Raw genomic sequence first — 23,289 nt, 5'->3', positions numbered from 1 at the left:
TGCTAGTCAAACTATTGAAAGATAAGGAGAACTGTTGTCCTTAAAATTAATGTATTACAGTAATTCATATTATAGCCAGAGTTCAAAGTAATTGTAGATTTTTATCCCACAATAAATGTCACATAGATTAACAAGTTCATTTATAATATAAAGTTACAATGCATGTAAGGTTAAGAATTATCAAACTATAACTACTGAAACTCTAGGCCTTGGATTGTGTGGGAATTGAGAACTCTGGGGGCTAGTTTTGCTTTACCATTTTCATAGGTGTTGCAGAGACTTCATGGTGTACTCACCACCTCCTCCCACTTGGTCTTGTTGGTTGCAGGGCCAAGCCTCCAGAGGCAGGACAGGAAGCCTGGGGAACAGGGGCTGCATAGGGAACATCGGAGGCAGAGGCAGCTGGGGCAGCAGGGGTGGGTGAGGCTGCGGCTGGATGGGCCGCTAGGAGGGCACAGGGAGGTGTGGCTGGTGGGGTTGGCTTGGAGCCATGGAGTGCTGGCCAGGAATTGGCATCATGGTTTGCTGGGGGACCACGGGCTGCTGGGCTGGCACCATGGGGAAGTGGTGATGAGGCTGCAGGGCAGCCTGCTGGGATACCACGGGAATGATTTGGTGGTGCAGCCAGCTACCCATACGTTTGTAACTGTAGGACGGGTACTGGTGAGAAACAGAGTCAGGTTTACCATCAGCTCCATTGACATCTGTCACCTACAAATTGTTACTTGCCATTGTCACTTGCCATCTCCTTCTACAAGAATTAAATTATGAGCCACTGCAGCTTCTGACATTCAACACCCCCTGCAAGAAGTTTAGGGTGGAGATCAGGAATGAGCCACTCTGTGCTCTGAGAAAAACTGGCAGAACAGGTTTTCAGATGGTAAGCTATTTTCAGGAGAAAATTTTATGAGTCCAGTTCTTCAATCTCCTCACATCTAGAAAAGCACTAAAATCCTTCATGTCTGCTCCTCATGACTAGCAGCAACCTTCTGCAAAAACTATGTGCTTGATTGCATGTACTCCTCCTTCACCAAAATCACATATATACTGACCTTTCCCTCTACCTCTTTGGAGCAGTTTCTCATAGCCATTTGAAATCTGTCTCCTGGGCTATAGTTCTCACCTTGTCCCAAATAAAAATTAACTCACACTCATGTTCTGCATCTTTTTTTCAGTGAACACTTCCAGCTGGAGAAGTAGCAATGTTTTCTTTGTCACTGTGACAATATTCACACTTATTCATTTTTTCCTGTTCAAGAATTTCTAACTGTGTATACAGATATGACCTTTTACAAATAGATTTCCCATTAGTGTCTATATGTGGCATAGATATGTTACCTCACTTAAAAGGGAACTGAAATGCATGCTTAATATTTTAAGGGAATAAAGAACAAAAACATCTATATACCGGGTGTCTTATTATGTTCTGGTACCACTTCAGAGGGGTAAGCACCTTCGGAGAAAGAGACATTAGAATACATTTGTTTTGATTTAGTTACATGAAACATAGACTCACTAATGCAGTCCTGTCAATACAGACAACCTGAAAACATGAGCTCTATGGAAGAAAGAATAAGGTAAACATTTGTCAGGTGCTTCCTATGTGTGAGGCTCTACCTTACATCCATGACACACATTTTTCATGTTTTCCCACATACTCTGAGGCAAGTATCTTCACCCTCACTTTCACAGACAAGGTCATGGAGAGTTAAAGAGGTACATGAGCTTGACAGAGGTTACAAAAGTAGTAAGTCTGTTTAATTCCCTGGCTCCTGCTCTTCTTTGCAAGAGGAAAACAAAATGGAAAATTAATGTCATATAACATTAATTATATACTTTTTTGATTTGATGTCACAATGAAAGATAAAGGAGGCAGAAACACTGTCCTTCATCCTAGAAACACAGGTTTTCAGGTCAAATATGTCAACTTTTTAAAGTTTAACAAAATGTTGCCTCAAAATTTTTTTGACACTTTTCTTTGGTTTGTATGAGTAAACAAGCTCATAGATTGTCATTTGAACTTATCAAAGAAGGAAGAGTTTCCTTCCTTTCTAAACAGTATGTATTCAGTTCACGTCAGGCCCAGGGACTCCTTCATGTAGTAGTACAGCATCTGATATCAATACAATGAACAATTCTTAACCTTGTTCAAGTTATACTTAACAAAGCACCTTTTATATTGCTTAACTATTTTGCTCCCCAAACAATATTTTGAAGTGTGAGTATTATTATTTCCCTTTCCAGATGAAGAAACCAAAGTTCTAGAGAGAGAAAATGATTTGCCCAAGGTCACATGGTTAGTATGGGATTGAGGAGGGCCTCAAACCCGATTCCCAGAAATCTCATGCTTTCCATTGCTCTGCAGAATGTCTCACAGACCACTTGGTCACTAATATTTCAGTAAAGACAAATGATGGAGATGCATAGAGTATGAACACCTTAGAATTAGGAGTTTTCCAACTGGAAAGGATCTTAAATAACATCTTACCTGATTCCCCATGTTTCACAGGCTGGTATAGAACAAAGTTGTTCAGCCAGAGTTCATTTCTGCTCTACTGTGCAGTCCCCCTGAGTGGTAGTTCATGATGAGTAAATTTTATAGCCATATAAGGAGGAGAAACTGAGTCAGAGAGGCCAGGTAGGAGTGTTCTGGGGAAATACAGGCTTGAGGTGACTCATCAGGGCTTAAACCAGGAAGCTGGTAGTGAGAACTGAAAAAGTGAGACTGAGAAACGTCTTGAATGAAGAATCAACACACTATTCTTTGCAGAGCCCAGTGCATTGTTAACTCAAACAATGGTCAAAATTAGTAAAGAGAAAAATTACCTCATAGCTGAAGTTGATATAACCAGGGTGCCTGGATGAGGTGGTAGCTTTTATAGGGAGGGGGAAAGGAGAAGAAAAAGAATGAGGGAGAGGGAGAGAAAGAAGGAGAGAGAGAGGAATATATGAAGTCAATATGCAATTTTCACATTAAGAGAGAATGAAGCTACTTTTTAAAAATCTATATAGTACAGAATATATCTGAGGTCTGCTTTTAGTTTGAACATGTATGTTGTGTAGGAGAGGAGCCGTCTTATTTTAAAGAGGTCCAGAACAACTAAATAACATGGAGGCAGAAAGCAGCACACATTTATCCTCAAGTAATCTTCAGACAGCCCTCCATAAACGTTTGTCAATTAATCCTACTCTATCTCACCCATCATTTCATTTCTTGATGAAATTCACTCCATGTTGGGAAGAGCAATATGTTTCTGTTATACAATAATAAAATATCAAGAAGAAGAGAACTGTCTCACAAACCTTCCCTTATAGATCAGGAGGTAGATAAGTGCTTAAGTACCACAGAGATTACTCATAATTTGCATGCAAAGTAAATAACACAGCAACAACAACAAAAAACAACTCTGTATGATATCTTCATGAATGTGAAAACAAGATGGGTGTGGTAAAGTGGAAACATTCTAAATCCCATGGAAAATGAAACAGTTGATTTATGAAGCTTAGGCTTTTTAAAAAAAATTATTCTGTCACTGTCCTTATAGCAGAAAAAATTAAAAGTTCAAAATTAAAAACAACCTGAATAATTGTCAAAACCAGGACTGTCTGTCTTGTCAAAAGTGGAGGTCAAGTTATTGATGTCTGCATTGTGGAATTCTGTTTGGCCCTGGTGTTGGGGAGATGCAGAGGAGAGAGAATCATGCAGATCATCCTCCTCAGCCAGCAAGTTGATTAAGGCTCTATTCTCTTGAAATGCTCATATTTCATAAGAGGGTTTACTCCTCTCATCTGAGTGTGAATTATTATAGTCAGCTAATTGCCTTTCCTCTATATTCTGGATAGAAACCCTCAGAGAGTAGGAGTGTTAAATTGAAGAGGAGATAAAGGACTGAATTTGTAATGTGGGGGCCCTCAGGGGATTAGGAATTGCCACAATGCAGGATTTCAGGAAGGCAGAGCACAGAATCTTGGTCTTGTGGGTTTGAGAGAAGAGAGGAAATAAATATTCAAGATTTACTGGCTTCTGAATGCAAATGGAGCCTGCTTTGCTGACATGTGATCTAACCTCTGTACATATGTTTACAGAGAATTGGTCAGACTTCCTCATCCTTGGTACATTTGAATGTGAACTATATACTTATGTATTGGGCATAGGTAAGATTCTGGACAACAACATGTAAGTCATGTGCACATACACGAAAAGGATGAGGCCTCTGAAAACAGGGAGGTTGTTCAAGAATGGAATTCCTAACACAGAAATCTAACCCTCTGAAAGAAAAGAGCAGTGCAGTTTGGAGAGCAGGAAAATATTTACAGACTTGTAAGAAATTGGATTTCATGTAAAACTGGTATTTTTGTATATATATCTAAGGCTGATTAACTACTTACTCTGAAGGCCTTTCAAGAGTCCATTCCAAAATTTCTTCCAGCTAGAGATGGGTAATGATATCTACAAGCTAATTGTTTCAACAGAATCTCCTGGGTGCTTGTTAAAATGCAGAGCAGTGGGCCCCACCCCAGCTATACTGAATCAGAATCTTTGGCAGAGGCATCTGGGAATCCAAATTTTTATAAGAAGCTCTTCAAAGAGTTTCTTAAACACAGAGACATTTGAGGACATCTGATTCTGTTCTAAACCCTGAAGTTAACCAAATGTGTGGCAGATGTTTATTTCCAAGCTTGTAGAATTAGGCATTGCTTTCTACTCATAGGCATAGCAAAGGCTGCTCCCAGAAAACAGGCAAACAAAATCCAGGTCCCCATTTCTTGATGGCCCTGAAATACAAGTCAACACCTGCTTTTCTTAACTCATATCAAACACACATGAAATTAGTGTTTCATAAAATACAAGTAGTTCACATTAGTTCGTTGCTAGTAAAAGATTGGGGCTACTTTTTGTGAGGTTACTTCACTCATATATAATGTTCAGTTCTCAGCCCATTTCATTGTTTTTGGAGTCACAGCAGTATAAAGATGCTTTTCATTTAGGTTGTCAGCTAAACAAGCTTAGAGAAATGAATCCCCTATTATTACCTAATTTATAATGCCGTTTTCCTGTACCTACTCAGACTTTATAGTCACCTAAAGTCACAAAAGCTAAATGTAATTTACAATTAATGATTAAAGGAACACAGTTGGCTCTAAAAGTTCAGGTGACATTGAAATATTTTTCATTATTGCATATTATTTTATACTTTTTTTTTTTTTTGCGTTACGCAGGCGTCTCACTGTTGTGGCCTCTCCCCCTGCGGAGCACAGGCTCTGGACGCGCAGGCCCAGCGGCCATGGCTCACGGGCCCAGCCGCTCCATGGCATGTGGGATCTTCTCGGACCGGGGCACAAACCCATGTCCCCTGCATCGGCAGGTGGACCCCCAACCACTGCGCCACCAGGGAAGCCCTATTTTATACTTTTAAACAAGGAATAACATAAATATTTCATATACTGTCCACGGGTATTGCTACTGCTGAGAAAAGGATATTAAGTAGACTGCGAAAATAGAATAAGTAGTGAATGGGTATAGTCCTAGTTGTTCTAACTCTGAAGGCCTTTAGACAAGACATTCAAGCAACACCTTTGAACTCCAAGAGTCCACATTGTAAAAGATACAGTTGAACAGAACTTCTCTCAGAAGGACAGGTTTTCAATTTTTGATTCTACTCTTCTTTTATTCTTCCATAAATGTGGAATGATTTTTACCCAAAAGATTCCATCTTTAGTCAATGGCATTTTCCTCTTGTTAGGTGCTACTTTGCAATTTCTCTACAAATTACACATATGGAATAGGAAGCAAAACCCAAACATCCTAAGAAATGCACATTGCGTCATGTCCCAAATTACAGCATCACTTTGAAAACTGTTAAGTAGAAAAAATCTTAAACTTCTTTTTTTATAGAAAGTCAATATAATGTCATAATGCTGATATAGGAACCACAATATGATTGTTGATATTCTAAGGCTGTTTTTTTTATGAATTAAGGAGAAAAAATGTGGGAAAGAAACATTTAGTTGATGGTTCTATTTATTTATTTATTTGCAGTACGCAGGCCTCTCACTGTTGTGGCCTCTTCCATTGCAGAGCACAGGCTCCGGACGTGCAGGCTCAGTGGCCATGGCTCACAGGCCTAGACGCTCCGCGGCATGTGGGATCTTCCTGGGCCTGGGCACGAGCCCATGTCCCCTGCATCGGCAGGCACACTCTCAACTGCTGCACCACCAGGGAAGTCCGATGGTTCTATTTTAAAATAAGTTATTTGATGTACTTAAACAACTGTTTTTCAAAGTATAGTAACTCATAGCCTGAAAATATAATTTTAACAATAGGTAAATGATTAAATAAATATTTGCTCTGTGAGGTTTGGTTTTAGAAAGTCGTTGTGGGTTCTGGAACTCAAATTTAAAGAAACATAGACTAACACTTTGCTACGTTAAAAAAATAAAAACTTAATTTTAGTAATCAAAGACAAATTCAATTACAGTCCAAATGAAGAAGTTATTAATTCTGGACAGACTAAAGTATTAGACATGTGCAATACCTTTGTATTTGTTAAACATGAAATACAGAAAAACTAAGAAGCATAATAGAAAGAATATCAATGTATGAATAAAATTCACATACCTTTGAATGTACTCAGAAAAAGTTTCTGAAAGTCAAGGATGCCTGATCTCTTAGATTTCTTGCAGGTATGAACTCAATTTATATTATTCACAGCATCTATAACAACCAGTCATATTCTGAAGGAAAAATGTGTGCTGTATAACTAAAAATCCTTGTATCATGAATTTTTAGCAACTGTAGGGAAATTTAAAATGGTATATTGTGATTAGTATACATAGTCTTTCATTCATTATGAGAAATAATAGGTTTAACAAACAAAAGGAATTCCACTGGACTGTTTTTAAGTCAGTAAATTGGCTCATTGCAAATGCTAATGCATTCAGGATTACTTTTAAGAATGTGTTATGTCTGAGGGAGTTACAATTTTGAAATAACCACTGCTCTATTTTCTGCTTTTATTGAAGGTATATTCTTTGTTCCCTGTTATTATCCTCTGATCACCATTGTGGCTGTCTACCCAAAAAAGGGACAAAATCTATCTTCTTTAGCCCCAATCTGAAACCTATTTGCCACCAAAGCAACAAAGGTTATCACAGTAACAATACTTTCACTATTGATCTGAAAGACAAGGCAAGTGACATATTACACACTACACAGCACACTTAAACTTATATTTTTAATTTTACAAACACAGGACAGACTGCCCTGGCTTCCTCATTCTGCATAGAAATTATCTTTCTTAGTATTAAGGCACTTTTCCCCATGCATTACTAGAACATTACTGTTTTTTTTCATACAACAACCTGAATCTCTTCCTTTTTCAGAGCCTTTTAATTGTTTATTTGCATTGTCTCCATGTTCTTAGCAGTCCCTACTTTGCCTAAAAAACAAAGTCCATCTCTTTCTATGAGGAACATGACCTAGCTGTTAAATTCGTGCTCTATGACTTCAAAAACACAAAATGTGGGAGAATGGGGTAAAAATGTAAATTTTTAAGAATTTGTTTGAACTTAAATGACTACCTGTTTAAAATAAGTAGATATAGTTAAACATCAACATACATACATCCCATGTAACCACAGCTAAAATACCTACCATAGATACAAAAAACTAAGAAGAAAAGAAAAAGGCATACTACTAGAGAAAATCATCAAACCACAAAGGAAGAAATAAAAAGAATTTAAAACTGTACAGAGAAGAACTACAAAACCAAATGGAAAGCAAGCAAAACAATGGCAAGTACATACCTATAAATAATTACTTTAAATGTCAATGGACTAATTGCTTCAGTCAAAAGACAAAAGACGTAAGTAGCTAGCTGGATAAAAAAAGACCCATCTATATGCTCTTTAACAGAGGCTCACTTTAGAACTAAAGACACACAGGGACTGAAACTGAGAGGATGGAAAAGACATTTTATGCAAACAGATTTGACAGAAATTGGAGGTGGTAATACTCATATCAAGCAAAATAGAATTTAAAACAAAGGCTATAAAAAAACAAAAAAGGGGGCATTATATAATGATAACAAGATCAATACTAAAAGAGGATATTATATTCATTAAGAAATATGCACCCAACACAGGAGCACCTAAATATATGAAGCAAATACTAACAGATATAAAAGGAGAAACTGATCACACTATAAGAATAGGGAAATTTAATTCCTCACTTACATCAATGGACAGATCATCTAGACAGAAAATCAATAAGGACAGCGTGGTCTTCTATGACACAATAGACCAGTTGGACTTAATAGATATCTACAGGACATTATATCCAAAATCAACAGAATATTTTTTTTCAAGAGCACATGGAACATTCTCCAGGACAGATCACAGGCTGGACCACAGCACACATATCAACAAATCTAGGAGGATAGAAATTGTACCAACCATTTTTTCTGACCACAGTGCTATGAAACAAGAAATCAATTAAAAAATAAGAAAACACACACATGGATATTAAACAACATGCTACTAAGAAACCAATGATTCAATAAAGTCAAAGACAAAGTCAGAAAATACCTTGAGAAAAATGGAAACACAAAACTCCAAAATCTATAGGCTACAGCAAATGCAGTTCTGAGAGGGAAGTTTACAGAAATACAAGCCTTCCTCAAGAAATAATAAAATTCTCAAATAAACAACTTAACCTACCACATAGAGAAATTAAAAAAAAGAACAAAACCCAAAGTCAGTGATGGAATGAAATAATAAATACCAGATAGAAAATAAATAAGAGGTCAAAAAATATAAAATATCAATGAAACCAAGGGCTGGTTTTGTTAAAAGATAACAAAATTGATAAACCTTTAGCAGGGCTCACCAAGAAGAAAAGAGGACTCAAGTAAGCAAAATAAGAAATTAGAGAGAAGAAATAACAACCAACAGCACAGAGATACAAAAATCATAAGAGAATACCACTAACAGTTAAATGCCAACAAATTGGACAACATAAATGAAATGGACAAATTTCTAGAACCATACAATCTGCCAAGACTCAATCAAGAAGAAACAAACAATTAGAACAAACTAATGACTATTAGTGAAATTAAATTTGTAATTAAAAAAAGAAAAGAAAAACTTTCAGCTAACAAAAATTCAGGGCTGAAATCCTTCATAGGGGTATTCTACCAAATCAAAGAAGAGCTTCTGAGAGTATTCCAAAAAATGGAAGACTATTCCAAATTCATTATAGGCCACCATTACCTGAATACAAAGTCAGACAAAGATACTACAAAAAAAAAATCACAGATCAATATCTTTGATGAATATAGATGCAAAAATCCTCAACAAAATATTAGCAAACTGAATGCTACAGTATATGAAAAGAATCTTACAACATGATCAAGTGGGATTTATTCCAGGAATGCAAGGACGATTTAATATTCACAAATCAATCAATCTGAAACACCACATTAACCAAAGAAAGGATAAAATCATATGATATATCAAGTGACACAAAAAAAGTATTTGAAAAAATTTAACACACATTCATAATAAAAACTTTCAGCAACGTGTGTATACAGGAAACATAGCCAACTTAATAACAGCCATTTACAACAAACTTACAGCTAAACTGAATAATTAAAAACTGAATGCCTTCCCTCTAAATTCAGGAACAATTTTATTCTCATTGTCACCACCACTACTTAATAGTTCTATTGTAAGTCCTAGACACCACAACTGGACAGGGAAAAGAAATAAAAGGCATCCAAATTGGAAGTGAAGTAAAACTGTCAGTACTTGCAGATGCCATGATACTTTATATAGCAAACCCTAAAGTCTCTATCCCCAAACTGTTAGAACTGTTAAACAAATTCAATAAAATTTCAGGATACAAGATTAATATACTGAAATCTGAAGATATAGTATGTGAATATTAATGTACTGAAAATACACCATCAGAAAGACAAAGTTAAAAAATCTTGTTTATAATCTCATCAAGGAGTGTAAAGATACCTAAGAATAAACTTAGCCAAGGAGGAGAAGACCTACACTCTGAAAACTATAAATACTGATTAAGTTAAAGGAAGATGATACAAGGAAATGGAAAGACATCTCATGCTCTTTAACTGGAAGAATAATATTGTCCAAATAGCCATACTATGCAAAGCTATCTACAGATTTAATGCAATCCTTATCATCCTTATCAAAATACCAATGATACTTTTCACAGAATTAGGATAGACAATTCTAAAATTCATATGGCACCTCAAAATACCCCAAATTGCCAAAGAATCTTGAAAAAAAAAAAGGAACAAAGCTGGAGATATCATCATCCAAGACTTTAGCTTATACTAGAAAGCTAGAGTAATCAAAATAGCTTGTTTCTGGTGCAAAAACAGACATATAGATCAATGGAACAGAATAGAGAGCCCAGAAATAAAACTCTGCACATATGGTTAATTTATTTACTACAAAGGAGGCAAGAATATACACTGGAGAAAAGACAGGCTCTTCAATAGTGGTGCCAGGAAAACTGGACAGCTACATGTAAAAGAATGAGATTAGAACATTTCCTCACACAATATACAAAAATAAATTTAAAATGGACAACAGAACTATGTATGAGTGAAAGCTATAAAGTTCCTAGAAGAGAACATAGGCAGAACACTCTTCGACATAAATTGTAATGATATTTTTTGGCTCTGTCTCCTAAGGTGAAACAAATAAAATAAAAAATAAATAAACTAGACCTAATTAAACATAAAATCTTTTCCACAGCAAAGAAAACCATCACAATGACAAGGAGACAAAATAACCACTATAAAATACTAGAAAACTGAGTTCAATAGCATTAAAAAGATGGCAAAGTGTGATTTATTTCTGGAATGAAAAAATGGCTCAACACAGAAAGATCAATCAATATAACAGGCATACCTCAGAGGTATTACAGGCTCAGTTCAAGACCACTGCAATAAAGCAAATAATGCAATAAAGTGAGTCACACAATTTTTTGGTTTCCTAGTATATAAAATTTACTTTTACACTAGCACTAAGTCTAAAAAATTTTATATACCTTACTTCAAAGTACTTTATTGCTAAAAAGTGCTAACCAACATCTAAACCTTCAGTCAGTCATAATCTTTTTTTTGCAATAATAACATCAAATATCACTTATTATGTATCACAATAACAAATATAATAATAATGAAAAAATTTGAAATATTGCAAGAATTACCAAAATGTGACAAAAAGACACAAAGTCAGCAAATGTTGTGGGAAAAATGACACCAAAAGAATTGCCTGTCTCAGTTTTACCACAGACCTTCAATTTTTTTTAAAAAAGGGCAATTTCTGCAAATCTCAAAAAAGCAAAGCACAATTTAAAAAACATGCTCATTCTCTATCTCTAAGTCTCTATTCCTGCCCTACAAATAGGTCCATCTGTACCATTTTTCTAGATTCCTCATATATGAATTAATATATGATATTTGTTTTTCTCGTTCTTGCTTACTTCACTCTGTATGACAGACTCTAGGTTCAACCACCTTTCTACAAATGACCCAATTTCTTTCCTTTTTATAGCTGAGTAATACTCCATTGTATATATGTATCACATCTTCTTTATCCATTCGTCTATCATTTAGGTGTTTCCATGCCCTGGCTGTTGTAAATAGTGTTGCAATGAACAATGGGGTACGTGTGTCCTTTTGAATTATGATTTTCTCAGGGTATATGCTCAGTAATGGGATTGTTGGGTCATACGGTAGGGGGAAGGGGAGGGTGGGACAAATTGGGAGATTAAGTTTGACATAAATACACTACCATGTGTAAAATAGATAGCTAGTGGGAACCTGCTGTATAGCACAGGGAGCTCAGCTTAGTGCTTTGTGATGACCTAAATGGGGGAGGAATGGACGCCCAATAGGGAGGGGATATAGGTATACATATAGCTGATTCACTTCATTGTACAGCAGAAACTAACACAACATTGTAAAGCAATTTTACTCCAATAAAAAATAAAAGTATGTGGATACTCCATATGAACTGAATGAAGAGGAAAAAGGCAAATGGTAACTTTAATTGATGTGAAAAAAGAATTTGGAAAACTCACTGTAAAAACATTCAATAAACTATGAATAGAAGGAAACCATGCCAACATAATAAAAGCCGTAAGTGAAAAATCCACAGAGATTATCACACTCAATTGTGAAAGACTGAAAACTTTTCCTCTAAGATCAGGATTAAGGCAAAGATATATACTTTCACTACTTCTATTAACTGGAAATTTTAAGTCCCACCAGATAAACTAGAGAAGAAAAAGAAACAAAATGCATTCAACTTGGAAAGGAAGAAGTAAAATCATTTCTATTTGCAGATGACATAATCATATACATAGAAAATCCTAAACATTTTACACATAAAAAATAAGAACTAATAAATTCAGCACAGCAGCAGGATACAAAATCAATATACAAAATTGAGTTGCATTTCTATACTATCTGGAAATTAAAGAAAAAAATTATATTTACAATAGCATTAAAAATAATAAAATTTTGAAAACTATAAGATACTGATGAAAGAAATTAAAGATGATTCAAATAGTTGGAGAGATATACCATGTTCTTGGATTGGAAGAGTCAACATTGTGAAAATGACTATACTACCCAAAGCAATCCACAGATTCAGTGCAATCCCTATCAAATTACCAATGGCATTTTTCACAGAATTAGAAAAAAAATACAATTTATAGAAAAGACCCCAAAGAGCCAAGCAATCTTGAGAAAGAAAAATGGAGTTAGAGGAATCAGGCTCCCTGACTTCAGACTATACTACAAAGCTACAGTCACCAAAACAGTATGGTACTGACACCAAAAAAACAGAAATATAGATCAGTGGAACAGGATAGAAATTCCAGAGATAAACCCACGCTTCTCTGGTCAACTAATCCATGATAAAGGAGGCAATAATATACAATGGAGAAAAGACAGTCCTCTCAATATGTTTTGCTGGGAAAACTGGACAGCTAGAAGTAAAAATATGAAATTAGAACACCCCCTAACACCATACAAAAACATAAACTCAAAATGGGTTAAAGCCATAAATGTAAGACTGAATACTATAAAACACTTAGAGGAAAACATAGGCAGAATATTCTTTGATATAAAATGCAGCAAGACCTTTTATGATCCACCTCCAAGAATAATGAAAATAAAAACAGAAATAAACAAATTAGACCTAATTAAATTTAAAAGCTTTTGCACAGCAAAGGAAACCATAAACAAAACAAAAAACAATGCACAGAAGTTGGAGAAAATATTTGCAAACAATACAACCAATAAGGTATTAATCTCCAAAATCTACAAACAGCTCATGTGGCTCAATATCCAAAAAACAAACAACCCAATTAAAAAGTGGGCAGAAAATCTACGTACACATTGCTCCCAAAAAGACATATAGATGGCCAAAACATCACATGAAAAGATGCTCAACATCACTAATGATTAGAGACATGCAAATCAAAACTACAGTGTCACCTTACACCAGTCAGCATGGACATCAGTAAACAGCCTACAAATAACTAATTTTGGAGAGGCTGCGGAGAAAAGGGAATTCTTTTGTATGGTTGGTGGCAATGTAAGTTGGTACAGCCACTATGGAGGTTCTTTAAAAAAGTAAAAATAGGGCTTCCCTGGTGATGCAGTGGTTGAGAGTCCGCCTACTGATGCAGTGGACAAGGGTTCGTGCCCCGGTCTGGGAAGATCCCACATGCTGTGGAGTGGCTAGGCCCGTGAGCCATGGCCGCTGAGCCTGCGCATCCGGAGCCTGTGCTCCGCAGAGAGAGGCCACAACAGTGAGAGGCCCACGTACTGCAAAAAAAAAAAAAAAAAAAAAAAGTAAAAATAGATCTACCATATGATACAGCAATCCCACTCCTGGACATATATCTGGAGAAAACCGTAATTCAAAAACATACTTGCACCCCAGTTTTCACTGCAGCCCTATTTACAATAGCCAAGACATGGAAGCAACCTAAATGTCCATCGAAAGAGGAGTGAGGAGTGGGTAATGAAGATGTGGTATATATATACAATGGAATACTACTCAGCCATAAAAAACAATGAAATAATGCCATTTGCAGCAATGTTGATGACCTAAATATTATCATACTAAAGTCAGACAAAGACAAATATCATATGATACCACATGTATGTAGAATCTAATAAAAAATGATACAAATGAACTTATTTACAAAACAGAAACAGACTCACAGATCTTGAAATCAAACTTATTTTTACCAAAGGGGAAACGGTGGGGGGGGGGAGTGATAAATTAGAAGATTGGGATTAACATATACAGACTACTATATATAAAATAGATAACTAACAAGGACCTACTGTATAGCCCAGGGAACTCTACTCAATAATCTGTAATGGCCTGTATGTGAAAAAAATCTAAAAAAGAGTAAATATATGTATATGTATAACTGATTCACTTTGCTCTACATCTGAAACTAACAGCACTGTAAGTCAAATATACTGCAATAAAAATTTTAAGAAAACTAAAATCACAGCACATATTCATGTTAAAAATGCAAAGAGTAAAGAAAGATATAAAATTTTTCCTATGACTTCTTTTCTGGAAAAAGACATTGTATATATTTCCAAACATGTTCCAGGAGCTCTGAAAAAAATTATTGATGTAAGTGACATTACTGCCAAATTTACAGAAATGAAAAAGAATTAAATAGAAAGCCATGAACAATTGTACATCAAGAAATTTGATTACCCAAATCAAATGGTTCTATTTCTACAAACACATAAGTTACCTAAATTGATTCAAGAAGTAAAAAAATCTGAGGCAACAAATAAGAAAAGAAAGTAATCCCATTCGTAATCAAACCTATCAATTAAACAACAACAAAAAACAAGAGACCAAGGCCAGGTACCTTAACAGGTTAATTCTACCAAATATCCGAAGAAAAATTTACATCTAAAATGGAGGATGTGGGAACACTTCCTAACTCATTCTACTACACCACGTTTAGCCTGACACCAAAGTCAACTAGGACATGACAAGAAAAGTAATTTATAGATAAATACTTACTATGAATATAGATGGAAACATCCTCAAGAAAATGCTAGTAAATCATGTTCATTAGCTTATTAAAATGATGATATGCCATGATCTAGAGGGATTTATCCCAAGCATGCAAGGTTGGTTCAATATATAAATAAATTAATGTAATATACCATGTTAACTGAACAAAGTAATAACATACATATGTGATCATCTGAACTGATGAAGAAAGGGCATTTGACCAAATCCACCACTCAGACAACTAGGAATAGTAGAAACTTTCTCAACATGTTAAACGAAATTTTTGAAACACCTAAGCTAACATCGTACTCAATGTTGAAAAACTGAAGATTTCCCTCTAAAAGCAGTAACAAAGATGCAATGGAAAGATGACCATTTCACCACTACTACTCATCATTGTGTTGAAAGTTCTGACCAGAGCAATTAGGCAAGAAAAAGAACTAAGATACATTCAAACTGGAAAGAAATAAGTAAAATTATATCTATCTACAGATGACATGATCCTATATACATATACCAAATCCTGAAAAATTGACAGGAAACTGAGCCAATGATGGATTCAGCTATGACGCATAGGACAAGATCAACAACAAAAATCAACACTGTTACACTGTTATCAATAAACTGTCTGTAAAAAGAGGGAAAAAATAAATTTATATTGCATCTATAAAAGTAAAATACCTAGGAATAAATTTAAAATTAACATTTTGAGTTTATACATTAAAATACTTAATTTTGTTCAGATGTCAGTACTACCCCAAGCTATCTAAAGATTTAAAATAATCTGTGTCAAAAATTCCAGCAGCCTTTTTCTTTTTGCAGAAAAGGAAAATTTCATCCATAAATTCAGAGGGTTTTAAGTAGTCCCAAATAGTCAAAACAATCTTAATAATGAAGAATACATTTGGCAGACACATTTCCTGATTTCTAAATGTACAATGCTACAGTAATTACAAGTGTAATTCTGGAATAAAGATATTTAGACCAATGGAATATAATTGAGGGTACAGGAATGAACTCATTATCAAAACTCTGTAATGGCTATTTCCCCTCAGAGTAAAATCCCATTTCCTTATAGTCATGTTCAAGGACCCACATGACCTGATTCTCACTACCTTCTTGAACTCATCTCCAACCACTCTGCCTCTTACTCACCTAACTCTAGCCAAGAAGGCCTGCTTATTTTTTCAATGTTCTTCTCTCAATAGGCTTGTCCTGCTCTTGCCTTAATATTTTGTATGACAGTCCCCTCTACCTAGAAAGCTCATTGCCTGAATATTCTCATGATTAATTCTTACTCCTCTTTAAGTTTTGATAAAATAGCACATTGTTAGTAATTACACTATCTAAATCTTCAAATTACACATCCATGTCTCTAAAACCTATCAATCTCAGTCCTCCAAACTCTGTTTTACTATTTCATTTGCACTATTTTATTACTTTTGTACTATATTATTTTCTCATTTATTTTATGTCTTATGTTCACATAAATAAAAATTTTCAAAGCTAGCAGAAAGAAGAAATAACAAATATTTAAGCAGAGACAAATAAAATAGAGAATAGAAAAATAGTGAGAATCAATGAAACCAAAGTTGGCACTTTGAAAAGTAAAGAAATGATAGAACTTTAGCAACATACACATGCACACACACACAAAGGAGAAGAAGTTAGTAATATCAGAAATGAAAGTGGGAACATTACATCAGACATTACACAATTTAAAAAGTTTAGAAAATACTATGAATAACTGTATGGCAATGAATTAGATAACTGAGATGAACATATTCCAAAGAAAAAATCTACCAAAAATGACTTAAGAAGAATATGAACTCTGAGCAGATCTACAACAAGCAAAACAAGTAAAGAGATTTAATCAGTAGTGAAACAACAAAAAAGAATTGTCCAACGTCAGATGGTGTTTCCAATATAATATCTAAAGAAGAATTAATAGCAATACTACACAAAGTCTTCCAAAACACAGAAGATAAGGGAACTCTTTCTCATTCCATAAGTTTAGCATTATCCTGATTTTAAAACCAGACAACGGCATAACAAGAAGAGTCTACAGATCAATACTTATGAATACAAATGCAAAAACCCCCAACAAAATTCTAGCACACCAAATCCAACAACATATTAGAAGAATTATCATCATGACCTGTGGAACTTATACTTGAAATGCAAGGATGGTTCAACATACAAAAAAAAATTAATATAACATACCATTAATAGAATGAAGAAAAAAATACTTTACCTCTTTTGAGACAGAAAAGTATTCAAGAAACTCCAACACACTTTCATGATAAAAACGTTCAGCAATGAATAATGTTTAAAAAAAGAGAGAGAGAGACTTCTTCAACCTAATAAAGAGCATTTAAAAAAATCCCCACAGTCAATGCAATAGCTAGTGAAAAGTGTAAATAGTACTATACTCCTATAAGCAGGAACAAGACAAAGATGCCTACCTTTTCTACTGATATTCTTATTAGACTGTAAGTTCTAGCCAGAGCAATAGGACAAAGAAAAGAAATAAAACACATATGGATTGTGGAGAAAGAAGTTCAACTCTCTCTACTCACAGATTATGTGATCTTATATAGAGAAAAATCATAAAAAGTCACCAAAAACCATCATAGCTAATCAATGAATTCATCCAAGTTTCAGGACACGATCAAAACAAAACACCAAGTATATTTCTATACACACATCACAAACCATCTAAAATGATAATTAAAAAAACATTTATAATAACATTCAAGCAGTAAAATACTGAAGAATAAATTTAACCAAAGAGAAGCAAGACTTATACGTTGAAAACTACAAACATTCCTTACAAAGTAAAAGAAGACTTAAATAAACGCAAAGACATCTGTATTTATAGGTTGGAAGATGTAATATGATTTAAATGGCAATAATATTTAAATCAACCTGCAGATTCTACGCAATCCTAAACAAAACTCTACTTTTCTTGAGAACTGGAAGCCAATTCTAAAAGTTATATGGGGGACTTCCCTGGTGGTTCAGTGGTTAAGAATCTGCCTGCCAGTGTAGGACACGTGGGTTGGAGCCCCAGTCTGGGAAGATCCCACATGCTGCGGAGCAACTAAGCTCATGAGCCACAACTAGTGAGCCTGTATTCTAGAACCCATGAGCCACAACCTCTGAGCCCGCATGCCACAAATACTGAAGCCCACATGCCTAGAGCCTGTGCTGTGCAACAATAGAAGCCACCACAATGAGAAGCCTGCTCACCGCAATGAAGAGTAGCCCCCATTCACTGCAACTAGAGAAAGCCTGTGCACAGCAACAAAGACCCAACGTCACCAAAAATATAATTAATTAATTAAAAAACAAATAAGCAAGACAATTGCAGACCATCACAGATCTTTTAAAAAAGAAAAAAAAAGTCATATGGAATTACAGGGGACCTCAAATACCAAAAACAAGTTTGACAAAAAAAACCTTTGCACGATCATGTCTGAAAAACTGGACTTCGTCATAATTTTTAAATTATGTATCAAAGAATAAAAGAAAGTGACAAAACCTACAGAATGAGAGAAAATAGTTGCAAATCATATACCTCTTATACCCAGGTCTAGTTTCCAAAATATAGAGATAACTGTCATAACACAGCAACAAAAAGACAAACCACCCAAGTTTTAATGGGCATCCCAGTAAGATCACAAATGGTCAACAACCACATGAAAAATCTCAACATCATTAGTTATTAGGAAAATGCAAATAAAACCCATGGTAGTATGCCACCTCACATGTAATAGGATGACTATAATCATAAAAGGAAAACAATGCACAAAAGCAGAAAAAATCATAAAACAAAATGGAGAATAACTTTTTTTTTAGATATGTAGATTTTGGACCTCTCCTGCACTGTTGGTGAGAATGAAAATGTTTCAGAACCTATGGAAAACAGTTCAGTGTTTTCAAAACATAAAAATCATACACATAAAATTTCCAATTGACCCAGTAATTCCATATCTAGCTATTTACCCAAAATAAATTAAACTACGTATTCAAACACCAATATATGTTTTTGTAAATCATCAACTAAGCTTGTCCATGATTCACTCACATTATTTTAGAAATTCAAGATGATATTCATAAGATATAAAACTGACAAATGGGGTGTTTATGAAGTTACTTTTTCTAAGTAAAGAACCATGGAAAACCAACAATAAAGCATCAAACTTACATAATGAGGCAGTACTGTTAAGACATACAAGATTATTTTAGAGGGCAAATAACCTGAAGAATAAAAATAGTGTGAAATAAATAAGCATTAATTTACTTACTGTTGCTCTGCATGCTATATTGCTGCAGTGGTATTGTGTTCTATTTCTACTTCTTCCATGTTTCTTGTCTGTTGTGGGTTTTCGTATCAGGCCAACTTTCTTTTTTTTTTTTTCATTTTTTTTTTTATACAGCAGGTTCTTATTAGTTACCTATTTTATACATATTAGTGTATATATGTCATCAGGCCAACTTTCTTCATGTTGGCTATAAGATGGCTATCATCTTATCAAACTAGCATCATACTCATAACTGATTATTCTGAATAAAGAGAAAATGAACCTATAACAGAATGACTGCAGATGGTGATCATCAATTATGAAGATTAATACATTGCATATAAAAAAGTGAGGCATTCTGACATTCTCCTCTTTGAGGAAAGTACATAACACCTCTTGTGAAATATTCTTATTCAAACCTAAATTCAGCAAATACTGACGCTATCACTTCATGGAAAATAAGGGAGAAGAATCTGCAAATGACACCATGGAGTGGCCAAATCCTGAGAAAATATGCAGTAGAAAATCAACGCTCTTTTCCCTCAAATTACAAGGAAAAAAAAAGAGAGGGGTAAATGTACACATTTTAAAAGTTAGGGGGGGAGGAGGAAGATGGCAGAAGAGTAAGACGCGGAGATCACCATCCTCCCAAAAGATACACCAGAAATACATCTACACGTGGAACAACTCCTACAGAACACCTACTGAACGTTGGCAGAAGACATCAGACCTCCCAAAAGGCAAGAAACCCACCTCGTACCTGGATAGGGCAAAAGAAAATATAATAGACAAAAAGGATAGGGACGGGACCTGTACCAGTGGGAGGAAGCTGTGAAGGAGGGAAGGTTTCCACACACTAGGAAGCCCCTTCGCAGGCGGAGACTGTGGGTGGTGGAGTGGGAAGGCTTCAGAGAAGCAGAGGACAGCACAGCAACAGCGGTGCGGAGGGCAAAGTGGAGAGATTCCCGCACAGAGGATCAGTGCCGACCGGCACTCACCAGCCCGAAAAGCTTGTCTGCTCAGCTACCAGGGTGGGCGGGGACTGGGAGCTGAGGCTCGGGCTTCGGTCAGAGTACAGGGAGAGGACTGGGGTTGGCGGGGTGAACAAAGCCTGCAGGGGGTTAGTGCACCACTAACTAGCAGGAAGGGAGTCTGGGAAAAGGTTTGGAGCTGCCAAAGAGGCAAGAGACTTTTCCTTGCCTCTTTGTTTCCTGGTGTGCGAGGAGAGGGGATTAAGAGCACTGCTTAAAAGAGCTCCAGGGACAGGCGCGGGCCCTGGCTAACAGCGCGGACCACAGACATGGGCATGAGACGCTAAGGTTGCTGCTGCCGCCATCAAAGAGACTGTGTGCGAGCACAGGTCACTATCCACACCTCCCTTCTTGGGAGCCTATGCAGCCCGCCACTACCAGGATTCCAGGATCCAGGTACAACTTCCCTGGGAGAACACACGGTGCGCCTCAGGCTGCTGCAATGTCACGCCGGGCTGTGCCTCTGCAGGCTCGCCCCGCACTCCACACCCCTCCCTACCCACGGCCTGAGGGAGCCAGAGCCAACGAATCAGCTGCTGCTTTAACCCCGTCCTGTCTGAGCGAAGAACAGACGCCCTCCAGTGAACTACACGAAGAGGCGGGGCCAAATCCAAAGCTGAGCCCCGGGAGCTGTGCGAACAAAGAAGAGAAAGGGAAATCTCTCCCAGCAGCCTCAGAAGCAGCGGATTAAAGCTCCACAATCAACTTGATGTACCTGCATCTGTGGAATACATGAATAGACAATGAATCAACCCAAATGGAGAAGGTGGATTTTAGGAGCAAGATTTATTATTTTTTCCCCTTATCCTCTTTTTGTGTATGTGTGTATGTGTATGCTTCTGTGTGAGATTTTGTCTGTATAGCTTTGCTTTCACCATTTGTCCTACGGTTCTATCCGTCTGTGTTTTGTTTTGTTTTTTTACTTTAAAAATTTTTTTCTTAATAATTATTTTTAATTTTACTAACTTTATTTTATTTTACTGCACTTTGATTTTCTCTTAAACTTTTCCTTACTTTCTTTCTTTCTCCTCTTTCTTTCTTTCTTTCAATTTTTCTCCCTTTTATTCTGAGCTATGTGAATGAAAGGCTCTTGCTGCTCCAGTCAGGAGTGAGTGTTGTGCGTCACAGGTGGGAGAGCCAACATAAGGAAACTGGTCCACAAGAGACCTTCCAGCAACACGTAATAATACACAATGAAAATCTCCCAGAGATCTCCATCTCAACACCAACAACCAGCTTCAATAAATGACCAACAAGCTACAGTGCTGGACACACTATGCTAAACAACTAGCAAGACAGGAACACAACCCCACCCATTAGCAGAGAACTTGCCTAAAATCATAATAAGTCCACAGTCACCCCAAAACACAGCACCACACGTGGAACTGCCCACCAGAAAGACAAGATCCAGCCTCATCCACCAGAACACAGGCACTAGTCCCCTCAACCAGGAAGCCTACACAACCCACTGACGCAACTTTAACCAGTGGGGACAGACACCAAAAACAACGGGAACTATGAACCTGCAGCCTGCACAAAGGAGACCCAAACAGAGTAAGGTAAGCAAAATGAGAAGACAGAAAAACACACAGCAGATGAAGAAGCAAGATAAAAACCCACCAGACCAAACAAATGAAGAGGAAATAGGCAGTCTACCTGAAAAAGAATTCAGAATAATGAAAGTAAAGATGACCCAAAATCTTGGAAATAGAATACAGAAAATGCAAGAAACAAGGACCAAGAAGAACTAAAGATGAAACAAGCAACAATGAACAACACAATAAATGGAATTAAAAATACTCTACATGGGATCAATAGCAGAATGACTGAGACAGAGGAACGGATAAGTGACCTGGAAGATAAAATAGTGGAAATAATTACTGCAGAGTAGAATAAAGAAAAAAGAATGAAAAGAACGGAGGACAGTCTCAGAGACTTCTGGGAAAACATTAAATGCACCATCTGAATTACAGGGGTCCGAGAAGAAGAAGAGAAAAAGAAACGGACTGAGAAAATATTTGAAGAGATTATAGTTGAAAACTTCCCTAATATGGGAAAGGAAATCGTTAATCAAGTCCAGGAAGCATAGAGAGTCCCATACAGGATAAATCAAAGGAGAAACACGCAAAGACACGTATTAATCAAACTGTCACAAATTAAATACAAAGAAAACATATTAAAAGCAGCAAGGGAAAAACAACAAATGACACACAAGGGAATCCCCATAAGGTTAACAGTTGATCTTTCAACAGAAACTCTGCAAGCCAGAAGGGACTCTCAGGACATATTTAAATGATGAAGGAAAAAAACCTACAACCAAGATTAATCTACCCAGCAATGATCTCATTTAGATTTGATGAAGAAATTAAAACCTTTACAGCCAAGCAAAAGCTGAGAGACTTCAGCACCACTGAAAACCAGCTTTACAACAAATGTTAAAGGATCTCCTCTAGGCAAGAAACACAAGAGAAGGAAAAAACCTACAATAACAAACTCAAAACAATTAAGAAAATGGGAATAGGAAGATACATATCGATACCTGCCTTAAATGTAAATGGATTAAATGCTCCCACCAAAAGACATACACTGCCTCTATGCATATACAAAAACAATACCCATATATATGCTGTCTACAAGAGACCCACTTCAGACCTAGAGACTCATAAAGACTGAAAATGTGGAGATGGAAAAAGATATTCAATGCAAATGGAAACCAAAAGAAAGCTGGAGTAGCAGTTCTCATATCGGAAAAAATAGACTTTAAAATAAAGACTATTAGAAGACCCAAAAAGGACACTACATAATGATCAAGAGATCGATCCAAGAAGAAGATATAACAATTG

General features: G+C 36.1%; 1 protein-coding gene and 1 pseudogene across 5 annotated transcripts in view; both read right to left on the bottom strand.

Moving 5' to 3' along the window:
- Window positions 1–281: 281 nt before the first annotated feature.
- On the bottom strand, window positions 282–4,764 carry LOC132594651 (amelogenin, Y isoform-like; annotated as a pseudogene).
- An 884-nt stretch (window positions 4,765–5,648) lies between these two features.
- LOC115850479 (H(+)/Cl(-) exchange transporter 4) overlaps window positions 5,649–23,289 on the bottom strand; it is a 176,818-nt gene continuing 159,177 nt past the window's right edge. For 2 of the 5 annotated variants that reach the window (XR_011377172.1, XR_011377174.1), the window contains exons 15-17: window positions 10,945–10,976; window positions 6,620–6,793; window positions 5,650–6,235 (exon numbers count right to left, since the gene is read on the bottom strand). The gene's annotated coding sequence lies outside the window, so the exon portion shown is untranslated. Of the gene's footprint in view, window positions 6,236–6,619; window positions 6,794–10,944; window positions 10,977–23,289 lie in introns of all 5 variants that reach the window. The other 3 variants (XR_011377173.1, XR_011377175.1, XR_011377176.1) reach the window with 2 other exon arrangements.

The sequence above is a fragment of the Globicephala melas genome, chromosome Y (genome assembly GCF_963455315.2).
Source record: "Globicephala melas chromosome Y, mGloMel1.2, whole genome shotgun sequence".
NCBI lineage: Eukaryota > Metazoa > Chordata > Mammalia > Artiodactyla > Delphinidae > Globicephala > Globicephala melas.
This window is presented reverse-complemented; position numbering and strand designations above follow the sequence as displayed.